Below are 13386 nucleotides of genomic sequence, written 5' to 3'. Positions count from 1 at the left end.
AACCAATCCCTTACCGTTTCCTCTTCCTCATATATAGCTATATTGTCATCAATGAATCGCTTATAAAAAGAGACCTTCTCATAGAAAGGATTTACCTCAGGATTACATAAATACTCTTTTTCTAATGACGCTATGAAAAGGCATGTTACAGAAGGGGCAAAAACACTGCCCATCGAAACCCCTCTGACTTGATGGTAAAAATCCTCCCCAAATCTGAAATAGGTTTTTTCAAATAAGTCCACTAGTTCCATCAAGAAAAATGTTGGGTGGGTCTTGGTCCTTTCTTTCACATAATACCCTTTCTATTACCCCTCTACCTTCTTCGTGAGGGATTTGGGTGTATAAGGAATTTACATCTAATGATACTAATACTGCAATATCCCTACCCTCAATGTTGTTAACAAAATCCAAAGTATCTTTAATATATGATGGAATCAAGGTACTGCCGGTTTTAAAAAATAGTCAATATATTGGAAAAGGGGGTTTTTTTCTGTGGGAAGGAGTCAGCTTACAGCTCACAAGGGCAGCAGGCTGCTGTCTCTCTCTCTCCCCCCTCCCCTGCTTAACCACAGAGGAGGGAGTCATTTGCTAGAGTGGCAGGATGAAAACAAGAAGTTCCAGATGTGCTATGGGGCTTTTCTTCCCAGAGTGCTGTAGGGAAAAGGTGACCAGTTCCTGGGTGGGAGGAGAGTTTGGAGATATCCCCCAGTGAGGGAAAGGGGGGGGGGAGTGCTGGGCCTTCAAAGAGTGCAGACCTCTGGCTGGCTGTGCTACACAACAGCCATTTTGAGATACCAGGCAGCTGCAGTTCTTTCTGGTGATGTAAAAGGGCTACAAACCAAACTTGTAACTTTCTAAGACTTATTATGCCTACTTTGGTCATGACATCTAGCTAGAGTATGTGTTAGAAGAGGGAAAGGAGGAATGCATTTATTCCAAATGTATGTTGTTTCCATTTTGCTTTTCTGGTCCTGGGTTAAAAGTATAAATGTAGACTTTTTCTTTTCAAGAAATATAACCTTTTGAATCTGGAAGCATTCTCTAGGCCACATAGTTCTCCAACTACTTGGACATGCTATTCATTTGCTAGAGGAAGGCCTAGTTTGGGAGGGAAGTGGTCAAGGCATCTGTAGCCAACCCTCCAGGTTTCCTTCCCAAAGAAGGAATCTGGTTCCTGTGATAACCAGGCACTGGGTAACAAAAGACTAGAGAAGGAGCCTCAGGTTGAGAAGGGGGTCAGGAGTCTGTCCCTCCTGTCCCTCCATCACAAAAGGACAGTGGTGGCAGCATATCCTAAGGGGCAGGAAGCAGAATAGCTCCCTCCAGGAGATGGCAACCCAATGTGGGCAGAATGGGGTCTGCAGAGTAAAGTGAGCCAATTCCACCACACAAGCTATGAGCTTTTTGTGTTTTGTTGGCTCATTATGTCAGGGTTCCCCTGGGTGCGACTGGGTTTGCCTCACCCTTTTTACTGTCTTTGTGCACTCATGTGTACTCATCTTCTCACACGGAAAGAAATGTGAACTATTTACCGTATTTTTCGGTCCATTAGACGCTCCGGACCATTAGACACAGGTGCCTGGCTGGGAGACAAGCGGCGAGATCGCCCCCTCTGCCCCTACCGCAAACCCAGCACTTCGCAGGGAGCGATCTTGCCGCTTGTCTTCCAGCCAGGCATGCAGGTGCCGGCGTGCTTCCCCCGCGCCTGCGTGTCTGGCTGGGAGACAAGCGGTGAGATCACTCCCTGCGAAGTGCTGGGTTTGCGATGGGGGCGGAGGGAGCGATCTCGCCGCTTGTCTCCCAGCCAGACGCGCAGGCGCGGGGGAAGCACGCCACCCCCTCCACAGCCAGCGCTCACGAAGCGCTGGGTTTGCGGAAGGGGCGGGTGCTTCCTCCGTGCCTGTCTGCCTGGCTTCAGCTGATGCTTACAGCAAGCGCCAGGATCGCTCCCTCCGCCCTCCGATCCCAGCGCTTGCTTTAAGCATCAGCTGAAGCCTGGCAGACAGGCACAAAGGAAGCACGCCGCCCCCTCCGCAAACCCAGCGCTTCGCGAGCGCCGGCTGTGGAGGGGGCGGCATGCTTTCTCCGTGCCTGCCTGCCTGGCTTCAGCTGATGCTTACAGCAAGCGCCAGGATCGCTCCCTCTGCCCTCCGATCCCGGCGCTTGCTTTAAGCATCAGCTGAAACCAGGCAGACAGGCACAGAGGAAGCACCCACCCCCTCCGCAAACCCACTGCTTCGCGAGCGCCGGGTGTGGAGGGGGCAGCGTGCTTTCTGCCTGCCTAGCTTCAGCTGATGCTTACATCAAGCGCCAGGATCGCTCCCTCCGCCCTCCAATCCCAGCACTTGCTTTAAGCATCAGCTGAAGCCAGGCAGACAGGCACAGAGGAAGCACCCACCCCCTCCGCAAACCCAGCGCTTCCTAAGCACCGGCTGTGGAGGGGGCAGCGTGCTTTCTCCATGCCTGCCTGCCTGGCTTCAGCTCTGATGCTTAAAGCAAGCGCTGGGATCAGAGGGCGGAGGGAGTGATCCTGGGGCTTGCTGTAAGCATCAGAGCTGGAGCCAGGCAGGCAGGCACGAGGGAAGTGCCAGGATCAGAGGCGGAGGCAGCGGATCGCCCTCCCCCCCGGAGGAAGGTACGTACCTTCGCTCCATAAGATGCACACACTTCCCCCCCACTTTTTTGGGGGGGGGAGTGCGTCTTATGGTGCGAAAAATACGGTAGATGAGGAATAACAACAAACTAGTGAGGTGGATTAGGATGAGAGTGTGTCTCCAGACCAAGTTCATCCAGCATATTTCCTTTGTAAACTGGGGATTTTGAAACTAGGCTTACCATATAAGTAGGCTGATACTGACCACTATACACATTGCTGTCTCTCTATTCTTACATTGCCTCTTAGGAGTTGTAGTTATTTCTCTGGGGAAGACTATAGTTTTGCAGACAAACATATAGCCCTCAGTCTGTGTCGTGGTGCCTTCGCATGTTCTTGACCAGCACACGAAGCAACTTATGTGCAAAAGCTCACAATGCCCAGTCATTTCATGTTTCCCTCTGAGTCTTAAGTTCAAATAATTGACCATGTCAATAAATCAAAAGTCAGTTTGCAACTTATAAATACACACTTGAACAACACCTGAACAGCATACTCAAGACTCTTACAGCACAGACATTGTCTCCAGATTTTGATGCAATCATTCAGAGCAAGAGGTGTGAGTTATAAGATACTGTTAAAAAATTACAAATCCTAATATTTTAAACATATTTTATTTCAAGTTTTAAAAAATCTTTAGTTGTGTTTCTGTGTCCTTTATAAAGTTTATATCTCTGCTTCCTGGCATTAAATTTTATGACATACATGGCCCAGCCCAACATAGTCTCTGTTATGTCAGATCTGGCCCTCATAACAAATGAGTTCAACACCCCTGACCTAGACCTATTTCCATCTGCAATTAAGCCTCAGTATGGCCAGAAATTACTTTATTTGTCCTGACTGATTATCTTAAATGAGAGAGTAACAGGGGAGTATATCCTTGTTGATTCTCCTAAACCTCCTGGCTACTTTTGATACCATCAACAATGGTATCTTTCTGGAGAAGCCAGCTGAGTTCGGAAGGAGAGGTACCATGCTGTGGTGATTCTGCTCTTACTTGACCACCTGGTTCCAAAGAGTGGTGCTAGGAGACTGCTGTTCAGCATAAATACTATGGGATCTGAAGGGAATCGTCTTATTCCTCATGATTTTAGCATCTACATGAAACTGCTGGGATTTGGAAAAGCTGCCACCAGTATGTGAATGGCATCCAGCAATATGGACCTGTTAAGGTCCTAAAGAAGTTATATAACACTAACGAGGACCACAGTGGACTGAAAGGAATAGAAACTAAGTTGTGGTTTCATTAGTTTCAAGGTCCTGAAAAAAGACAGATGATGGCCAATAAACTGAAGCTAAGTCCAGACAAGGCTGAGGTGATGCTGGTTAATGACAAAACAGCTCAAGTACTGAAGAGTGAACCTGTCTGGTGGGGCTTGTACACCCCCTCCCCTGAAACATTAGATTTGTAACTTCTGCTGGATTCTGGTTTATGATTGGAGGATCAGATCTCATCAAAGACATGTAGTTTTGTCTACAGCTTTGTCTACAGCCACTGCTGAGAGTGTAATCTAGTCACAATAATCTATGCTCTGATCACATTAGATTACTGTAATGCACTCTATGTGAGCTGCCTTCGAAAACTGTCCAGAAACTTAAACTGGTACAAAGTGTGGCAGCCAAGCTATTGTCACTGATGGGATTCAGGACTGTCTTACCCCTGTGCTGAAAGATCTGCACTTGCTGACCATCTGTTTGCTTAGCGTACAAAATTTGATGCAAGACAATCTACAGCATTAAGTCATCATCACTTTCAATACGGTTCACATATACGACCTTATAGTTTGATTAAATTTGAATTATATGGACAACAAATATTACATTATAAATTATGCATTTATGTTAGAGAAGGAAAATAAATTTAGATGTAATAGGAAAATAGTGCATTTATTTCATTTTTCAGGGTTTTTTTCTGGGAAAAAGATTTTTCAGTTTCTATTCAGAATTTATAGGGCAACAGTTCTTGAAATTTAGCAACCTTAAATCCCCATTTTGATTATAAATTTTTACAGACCTTCAATTCTACCCTTTCTCTCTTGTCACCACATATTGCATGCTGGAAAGCCCTTTTTCAAAGCATGGCAGTCCATGTATGCCCAGGAAAGTTTCCATTATCTGTGTTCCCAAAACGACAGAGTAAGACCCCTGATCAGATATACTGAAGGAAAATGTTTTTACTGTCTTTCTATGACCTACAATGTTAGGTCTCAGAGGACAGTGAATTCTATAGGGCTACAATTCAAAGAAAAAAGAGCCCCGTGGCGCAGAGTCTTAAAGCTGCAGTACTGCAGTCGGAGCCCTCTGCTCACAACCTGAGTTTGATCCCAGCAGAAGCTGGTTCAGGTAGCTGGGTCCAGGTTGTACCTCCACATGTTTCTGAGCCCTTATGAGCTCCTAGGACAGTTAATGGTTTGCAGCATCAAATCTGTAGGTTTTCTGGACAGGGATTTTAAGGTAATCTGGAAGCTGGCCTTCAAAAGAAGCCGATTCTATCTTCTGCCCTTGGAGATTCCCTGCCCACTTCTAGAAAACTGAGATGTTCCTGTTAGCCAGATAGGCATATGAAGGACTTGCTCTCTATTCTTATCAAGACAGATCAAGATGGGTAGCCATGTTAGTCTACTGGTAGTAGTAAAAAAAGAGCAAGAGTCAAGTAGCACCTTAAAGACTAACAAGACCCTGCCACAAATTTTGTTAGTCTTTAATGTGCTGCTGGACTCATTCTTATGAAGAGTTTGCAGATTCCTCCAAATAGTCTTGTGGACCCCAGGAAAGCAAGAATTTGCTCTATAATTACAGTAGCGTAAGAAATGCCTCCGGGTGATCAGGGAGAAAACTATCAGTTTCTTTTCCTCATTCAAGATGACAACATGCCGCAAAAGCCTTATATTTCATAAGCCAGGATACTATTAGAAGTTCTAAAGTCCACAGACTAGTTGCAGGGCTTCCCTTTGCAAAAAAAAAAGTACTACCCTAAAGCTGCAGTCCTAGGTACACTTACTTGGAAATCCCACTGAAGTAAATGGATCTTGTAAAACACAATAATACAATGTTCTGTCTCTAAACATTCCTAAACAGTCAGGTTTGCATAAGCTGGAAAGCAATGTCATCAACCAGGAACAAAAGAACATTTATGATTTACTAAAAATAACTTTGTAATGGGATTAAGTTACATTTAATATACTATCAATACAGCTACTAACAGTGCAATCCTAAACAGAGTTAATTCTAAACTCTATGTGAGCTGCTATGTGACTGTAACTGTTTTGGACAGCACTGTAAGTCCTACACTGTATGTACATACAATTTCCTTGGTTTCTACTGGACATGCCTGCATGCATTATTCATAAAAATGTACTTTTATTAACCAAATCAAGAGAGTAAATTCAAATTCTCCATCCCTTTAGTTATTTAAATTGATCTGCATAAGCTCTCCAATTCAGAAAAAGGCTCTCACAGATATAGATAACTGAATTTGGTAAATACTAACTACATATTATTTGTTCACATAAAAGTAATAAATTAAATACTGTCTTTTATCACTGGCATTTTTGTAAGGATGCCATGCCCTGAAGTTCCAAAACAAAAGTTTTCTTCTTGCTAACTACCAAGCACAACAGAACTGTTCTAAAGCATTCATTTTCTTGCAGTAAGAGTAGGCTGAATTCCACACATGCTTCTATCTGGATTTTAGTAAGTTTTAAACTGCTTATCACCAAGTGAAATTTGATATGCAAATGTGCTCAAAACAGAATGGGTACAATTTTCCATATTGCTTTTAAATTAACTATGCATAACTATAGCTGATATTATTCCAAAGACCAAGTGATTTCCCTTGTATCTGACTCAGACTTATTTGAAATTTCTAGAATAGTTAAAGCCCTAAAAAGGTAAAGGTAGTCCCTTGTGCAAACACCAGTCGTTTCCAATTCTGGGGTGATGTCGCATCATGTTTTCACGGCATACTTTTTTATGGGGTGGTTTGCCATTGCCTTCCCCAGTCATTTACACTTTACCCCCAGCAAGCTGGGTACTCATTTTACCGACCTCGGAAGGATGGAAGGCTGAGTCAACCTGGAGCCAGCTACCTGAACCCAGCTTCCACCGGGATCGAACTCAGGTCATGAGCAGAGCTTAGTACTCCACCTTTACCACTCTGCACCACAGGGCTATTTAGTTAAAGCCCTACTACTTTACTAAGAGTTTGTCATACATATAACCCAAATTTCTTATACCTTCTATAAATTTTCTTGTAAAGCAACAAAATATCCTGTAGGAATATATTTCACTAAGTTTTATATATACAGCACGTTGCTACCAGCTATGTATCCATTACTGCCAATCAATTTTTCATGGAAAATGTTGCACCCCATATATGCAAATATAGTGTATCTATAGTTGTCGGGGCTGTTGTGTTGCAAATTAATCTTGTTAGATGGTCTAAATGTGAGATATGAAGCATGAACAAACTTGTACATAGTGTATTTGCCTTTTTCTAATAATATTTAAACGTGGTATTTATTTCAAAAAATCTTCCAATTTGAACAGATAAACGCATATCACTGCTGTCAAGTCCCTTAACATCTGTTACACTTTATTTTCTAAAGTTTAAGTTTATTGGATTTCTATCCTGCCCTCCTCGCCGAAACAGTTCTAAACAGTCTGTAAGTTAAAAATATCCAACCTGAACAAAGTTTGAATCCAGTGGCATCTTAAAAACCACCAAAGTTTTATTCAGGGTATACTTTTGTCTACATGCACACTTCTTCAGATATCCAAGCTGGAATTTCAACATAATTGGAAATACAATGGGACACTAAACAGGTAAGTGAATAATGGCATTCTAACTCTTTTAAAAATGCAATATGCTAATACAAATGAGCTTGCTATTGTAAGACAGACATTAAAAGTTAATGTTTAACTATTTATTTATGCCAGCAATTGGTTTGTTCATTTGACCCTTAAAAGAATATAAAATTGAAGTTTCATTTTAATGAAACTGCTGCCAAGAACTGATATTTCTCCCCAAAAAAGGAAATTATACTGACAAAAATTATTTCTTCCTTTACCTTGAACCTGACAAGATCTTTGGTGAATTTTCTTCTTTACTGCAGCCAAAGTTATTACACCCAAGACAGTCCAAGCATCCAACTTATGCCATACTGGAAGCGAACAAATTACAATTTAAATATCACCCAGACTAGCCCAATCTCATCAGATCTTGAAAGTAGGGTTGGCCCTGGTTAGTACTTCAATGGGAGACTACCAAGAAAGTCCAGTATCAGTACTCAGAGGCAGGTAATGACAAACTACTTCTGAATGTCTCTTGCCTTGAAAACCCTACAAGGTTGTTGTAAGTCAGCTGTGATTTGACAGCACTTTCCACCACCACCACCACTTAAAATACAACTGAAAACAACATACAATTTTTGAATCAGTGGAATTTTTTTTGGGGGGGGGCATTTCCTGTAAAAACACCAACAGCAATACTGAATTCTGTAAAAAGAGGCAGTGTGATCATCCAATCCTGGCTGAAACAAGGTCAAAAGTTTTTTTATACTTTGCATGCTTATTTCATCTCTAACCACAGTTCATCATGTCATACACTTTATGAATTCATCTTGCCAGGATGTTTTTTCTGGAAAACACTCTAAATTTGTTAAAAACTTTTACTGTAGTAGTACAAGTTATGAATTAGAGGACAGGAAACAATCTATTCAACAGGCAACCATTTAAATCTGTTAGTCTAAAATAGATACTAGCAATAATCCTAGCAAGGATCTTTCTCTGAGCCCCAATCAGTTATTCCATCTTTTGGATCACCTAGTGCTAGGTATGACAAATCCAACACTTTCTACTTTCAGTAGCTACTAAGTGGGGGGAAATGAAGACTTCATCACAGTTCCCTCTGATTATACCAAAGATTTCTGAAAGAATGTTAGATAGCTACATTTAGAGGAAAGAAATTACAATTATCATCAAAATGTGAGTTTTTACACTACAGTTTCTACCCTCATCATAGCACAGTCATTAATTATTTTTCCTCCATAATTTGTATTTCCCATCATCTCTATGTAGAAAAAAGCATGTACAGCTAATCCATGTACACATGAAATTACCAGTTCTTTATGTGACTATATAAATTTCCCACCCATGAAGGGAAAATGTCACATATAAACCATTCTTTGCTCACAAGCTGGCAAAATAGTCCAAGGACTTACTCAGTTGTATGCATTCTCTGAAGTCCAGATTACTTTTTTACAAATACAATATGTTTCATAGTTACAACAGCACATTTCAAAATCTGTTAATTTAAATGCTAAAGAGTTACATCTATAAGCTACCTGAAGGATATTTCAACTACAGTATGCCATCCATAATGTTCAGAAATATGAATGCTATACATTACATTAGGCAAACTAAATGCTAAGAACTGCCAGAAAGCCACACATTCTGAATCAAGAACTCTTAACACTCTCTACCAACAATGTCCTAAATCAGGAGTGGCCAAATTGTGACTTGGGAGCCACATGCTGCTCTTTCACACAATACTGTGCAGCTCTCAGAGGCAGAGGAGGAACTTAAATGTAAGCTTCCTCTCATGTAAGCGTGCTTAGCATCGGGACCTCAGTCGATCTCTGAGTGACTATTTCTGCTGTGTATGAAGTAGGAAAGGAGGAGGAAATAAGCAGACTTCCAAGCTCTTCTCCACCACAGAGGCTGCCTGGAGACCTAGTGGGGAAAGAGAGTGCAAGAACTGAGGGCGCCACTGGAAGGTGGGACGGAATTAAAGAGGGCGGCACAGGGTTACCCATTAGTTTCATAGCTGTATGCAAGCATGCCTTGGTGTCAAGGCAAAGAGCGATGCATAATGGTGAAAATGGTGGTCAGTAATTTATATAGCACATGTGTGTTTCCTTCTCCCACTGGTGCCAAAAAAATAATTCCCTAACCTTTTCCTATGGGGACTGTTATTCCTAGCTTTTCTTTTTTTTTAAAGTCTCCTCTAGCATGGTCATGTTGTAAAGTGCATACATATGCATTTTATCTTTCTGTGCAAGGAAAGTATCAAGAGTTTTAATAAAGATAAGTGTGCGATATTTGTTCATGTCTTGCAGCTCTCAAACATCTGGCATTTATTCTATGCGGGCTTTTACATTAAACAAGTTTGGCCACCCCTGTCCTAAATGTTATTGGAATGACTATATTTCTTCATGGCTAAGAAAAAGACGGTATACCAAGGTTTAACAAATCCTAGGCACCAGGTTGCTATAGCATCTAGAATTTTCTGCTAAGATTTTATAGTGCTGTCTCAGCAATCCTCAGAAGTACAAAACATTCATAATTTCACTTCAGAATAATTTTTGTGTATAATTTAAGTGCTTGAGGGTCTTGTTAAATATACTCTATGTTCTCCTTTGTCAGTACTTAGTCATATTAATGGCATTAATGACAAAAAGTCACTTTGATTTGAGATTACTAGTACTCTACACTCACAGAAAAAGTGATGTTAGCTCAAAACTTTTCATCATGAAATTTAAGGTACAAGCAGCAACAAAACCCAATGCTTTACAGATTTGTCAACAACACTAGTTTCCCACTAAAAATGGAAATCTTAAATCATCTGAATTTGGCGATATTTAAGTAAAACATACTTTACAAGAATTGGCAGCATATCTCTTAGTTCTAAATTTACAGAAACTCAATGCAAGGAAGGTGTTTTCAAAAACAATCAAAATCTATTTAATAAACCCTATTAACTGAGATGATTACTAGGGAAGAAATACGTTAATATTTATGGTGTTATCTATATTACATGTTTGTTCTAATCATCAAAGGCCTACAATTACAGCAGGAGGAGGAAGTGTACTTGAGAAAGAATACTCCACTAGTACTATTTCTTTCCTAAAGTTAGAGGAAATGCACATACTGTACATTATATGCTTACTCCACACTCAAGATCTCCACCTCTTTGGAGCTGCACACCAAACAAAGGTTTAAATAGTGTTCTATGATGCAACTGTACATTTATTCCAGTTCTGTCTTCTAAACACAGTCCCCAAATAAAATTACTTCTAAACACATGTATACACTTCAGAAAGAAAGCTAATATTCACACTTCATCAATAGCACTTTGAATGGTTTATCTGCAAAGCATTAAACTTAAGAAGTGACACCTTTACTACATTTTACCAAACTTATTTGTTGAGAAGTTAACATTTATGGCTTTTAGCAACTGCTGAACACCTCCATAAAATACTCTTGATCCAAAAGCATGATAAAAGAAGGAACCAACTGTTCTTATAAACAGAAATCTGGGGTGGACTGATCATTTCATTACTGGGAAAAGTCCCAATGGCCTGCTGCCCCAAAGAGCTGTCTGTTCTAGAACCCCTGCACAGGGATGAGGAGAAGAGCAGGCATGGCAACACTCAGCTCTGTTCTGTGCTAACCCAGGCATGGGGAAATCAGCAAGGAGAAGCACAGGTAAGATGGCAGCTGGGGAGGAATAGCGTTGCCAACAGCACTACATCTGGGCTAATAAAAGCCGAAGCCAGGCACTGCCATATTCCTCCTCACCAACCTCACAATGCCACCATGTCATCAAGGAGGAGAACAGCAGCAGTACCTTCTTTCTTCCTAGCCCACTCTTTGTGCTCCATCAGGTGAGAAGACATGGTAGTAGCTGAGGTCAGGACCCTTTTACAGGGTCATTTTGGCCAAGTCCTTCCCTGTAACTAATTAAAATTAAAAAGAATAAGCACGATATACACACACAATCTCAGCATTCTTATTTATTCATAAGTAACAATGTCAAACCTCTTACACTCCAACTGAAGGACATCTCAGATCTATGCAACAACAATCCTCAATTCTTTGTCACTTTGGAGTTTGTTTAGCAGGGCAGAGAAAAAAGTGTCTAGTATTTTTGGTTCCCAACTTCAGCCCATGTTTCACAATACTTTTGTCAACATGGAGTAGGGCCTAGTTTGTCTACTTAGATCCATCATTTTCTCAACAGATGGAATTACCTCAGAGATGAGAAGCAAGGCACCGCTGCAAGCAACCTCTAGTTCAAGCCAACTTTCAGCAAGTTCATGAAAAGCAGTATGCTGGATATCTCTGTGGGGTGTTCCTAGACACGGCTTTATGGCCAAACCTCTTCCTGTACAGAAAGCAAGTACAATGCTGCTTCCAAACAGGGCCAGCTCACCATTGTAGAGGACACCAAGCATCAAACCATAAAAACACAGAAGCCTGAGAGACAGCAACAGGTGCAAGTTGTGCCCATCATTGCCTCTCAGACCTGAGCTGCTGCCATGCAGTCTAGGATGGGTTTCAGAGGCAAGCACTGCTTTTGAAACCCATCCTGGACTTTGCCAGGCTTGAGAGGCAGCTCAGCAGGTCATTCTCTCATCCTGTGCACCATTTCAGTCCAGGACAGACTACAGCAGCAGGAAATAACATTACCATCTCTCTTGAACCTTCTCATATCCAAATAGAGAGAGATACAGTCCCTCAGCCCTGTGCATCCACCTGGTCAATGATAGGATGCAGAGATACGCACTGCCTCTACAGTTCATCCTGGATATATCAGCCAACACGGGGGGGAGGGGGGGAGCGGTGGTGGGGATCTAGGGCAGGCTGCAACGTCAGCATTGCCTCTAAAGCCCATCCTGGACTTCACGAGGGAGTGTAAGAGTTCCCCATCCAGGCCAGGTCTGCCACTATAGAAGTCAGGCTGTAGAGGCTAATGCTGCTTCTATAGCTCGTTCTGGAAACAGTAGGGGTTGCCCAGGGAGAAGTTCAACAGTTTGAGCCAACCCTGCATCCAAACAGTTACAAATCTAAACCTGGTTTCAAATCCCCCGACTTCTCACACTATCTTAGCCAAGCCCTCTCGCAGGATCAACTCCAACCTTTATAAAAGGAAACCACCAGCCGGAGCTCGCAGATTTCCCCCCTGGCTGGACACGGCAGAGATCTTACCGGAGCCCAGTTGGAAAAGAGGGCCAGTCCCGCCCCTGCCCTCGGGATTCCTCAACAGCTTTTCCCTCTGGGAGAAGGCGGTCGGATGTGGGCCCAACTAGGCGACCGGGATCCCCTGCCTCTCACGGGCCTCCGGGCCGAGCGACTGGCAATGAAGGGAGTAAGCCGCCGCCAGGCCCACATCGGTGGGGTAAGCCTTACCCTTCTTCTCCGCCGGCTGCTTCTCCGCCTCCCGCAGCCGCCGCCACCTCTTCTTCCAACCAGCGAGGGGGACTCCCCCGAGCCACTCCGCTGCCGCCGCCTCCTCCTCCTCCCGCCGTCACCGGGGGAGAGAGGAAGGGGGGTTCCGTGCTGGTGCTGTGGTGGCGGGCAGAAGAGGGCGGGAAGGGCTGGGGTGGGTGTTTTGTGGGCGCCACTCCCGACTTGGTTTGGAACCGTTCCGGCTTCCCAGTCGCTCCCGTCCCTCCCCCCACCACCTCCCTCCTCCTCTCGCTGCGTCTCAGCCAGCCGAGGCCAAATCAAAATAGTGTCACACAATATGGCGGCCACTCCACTTGGCAAGCATCGCGAGATCTTGCCCCGAGTGCTAACGGGATAGCCGTGAAAGAAGAGGAGGAGGACATGCCTAGAGTATGGGGAAGGAATCGCCTTTGTCGCCTTGGTAACGGCTACTAATGCTGAACAGAGCAGGGGGTCAAGTTTGACAGCAGAATGGACTCTTTTGCAGCTCCCCCTGGGGATGA

The 13386-nt window shown here is 43.1% G+C and overlaps 1 protein-coding gene across 2 annotated transcripts in view; it reads right to left on the bottom strand.

Annotated features, from left to right (window-relative positions):
• The window catches only part of TAB2 (TGF-beta activated kinase 1 (MAP3K7) binding protein 2), a 72024-nt gene extending 58853 nt beyond the window's left edge, over positions 1–13171 (bottom strand). The window contains exon 1 of one of the 2 annotated variants that reach the window (XM_060240749.1): positions 12845–13171. The gene's annotated coding sequence lies outside the window, so the exon portion shown is untranslated. The remainder of the gene's footprint in view (positions 1–12844) is intronic. The other variant, XM_060240750.1, reaches the window with a different exon arrangement.
• Between the last annotated feature and the right edge of the window lie 215 nt (positions 13172–13386).

Source organism: Heteronotia binoei, chromosome 1, assembly GCF_032191835.1.
Source record: "Heteronotia binoei isolate CCM8104 ecotype False Entrance Well chromosome 1, APGP_CSIRO_Hbin_v1, whole genome shotgun sequence".
NCBI classification, from domain to species: domain Eukaryota; kingdom Metazoa; phylum Chordata; class Lepidosauria; order Squamata; family Gekkonidae; genus Heteronotia; species Heteronotia binoei.
This window is presented reverse-complemented; position numbering and strand designations above follow the sequence as displayed.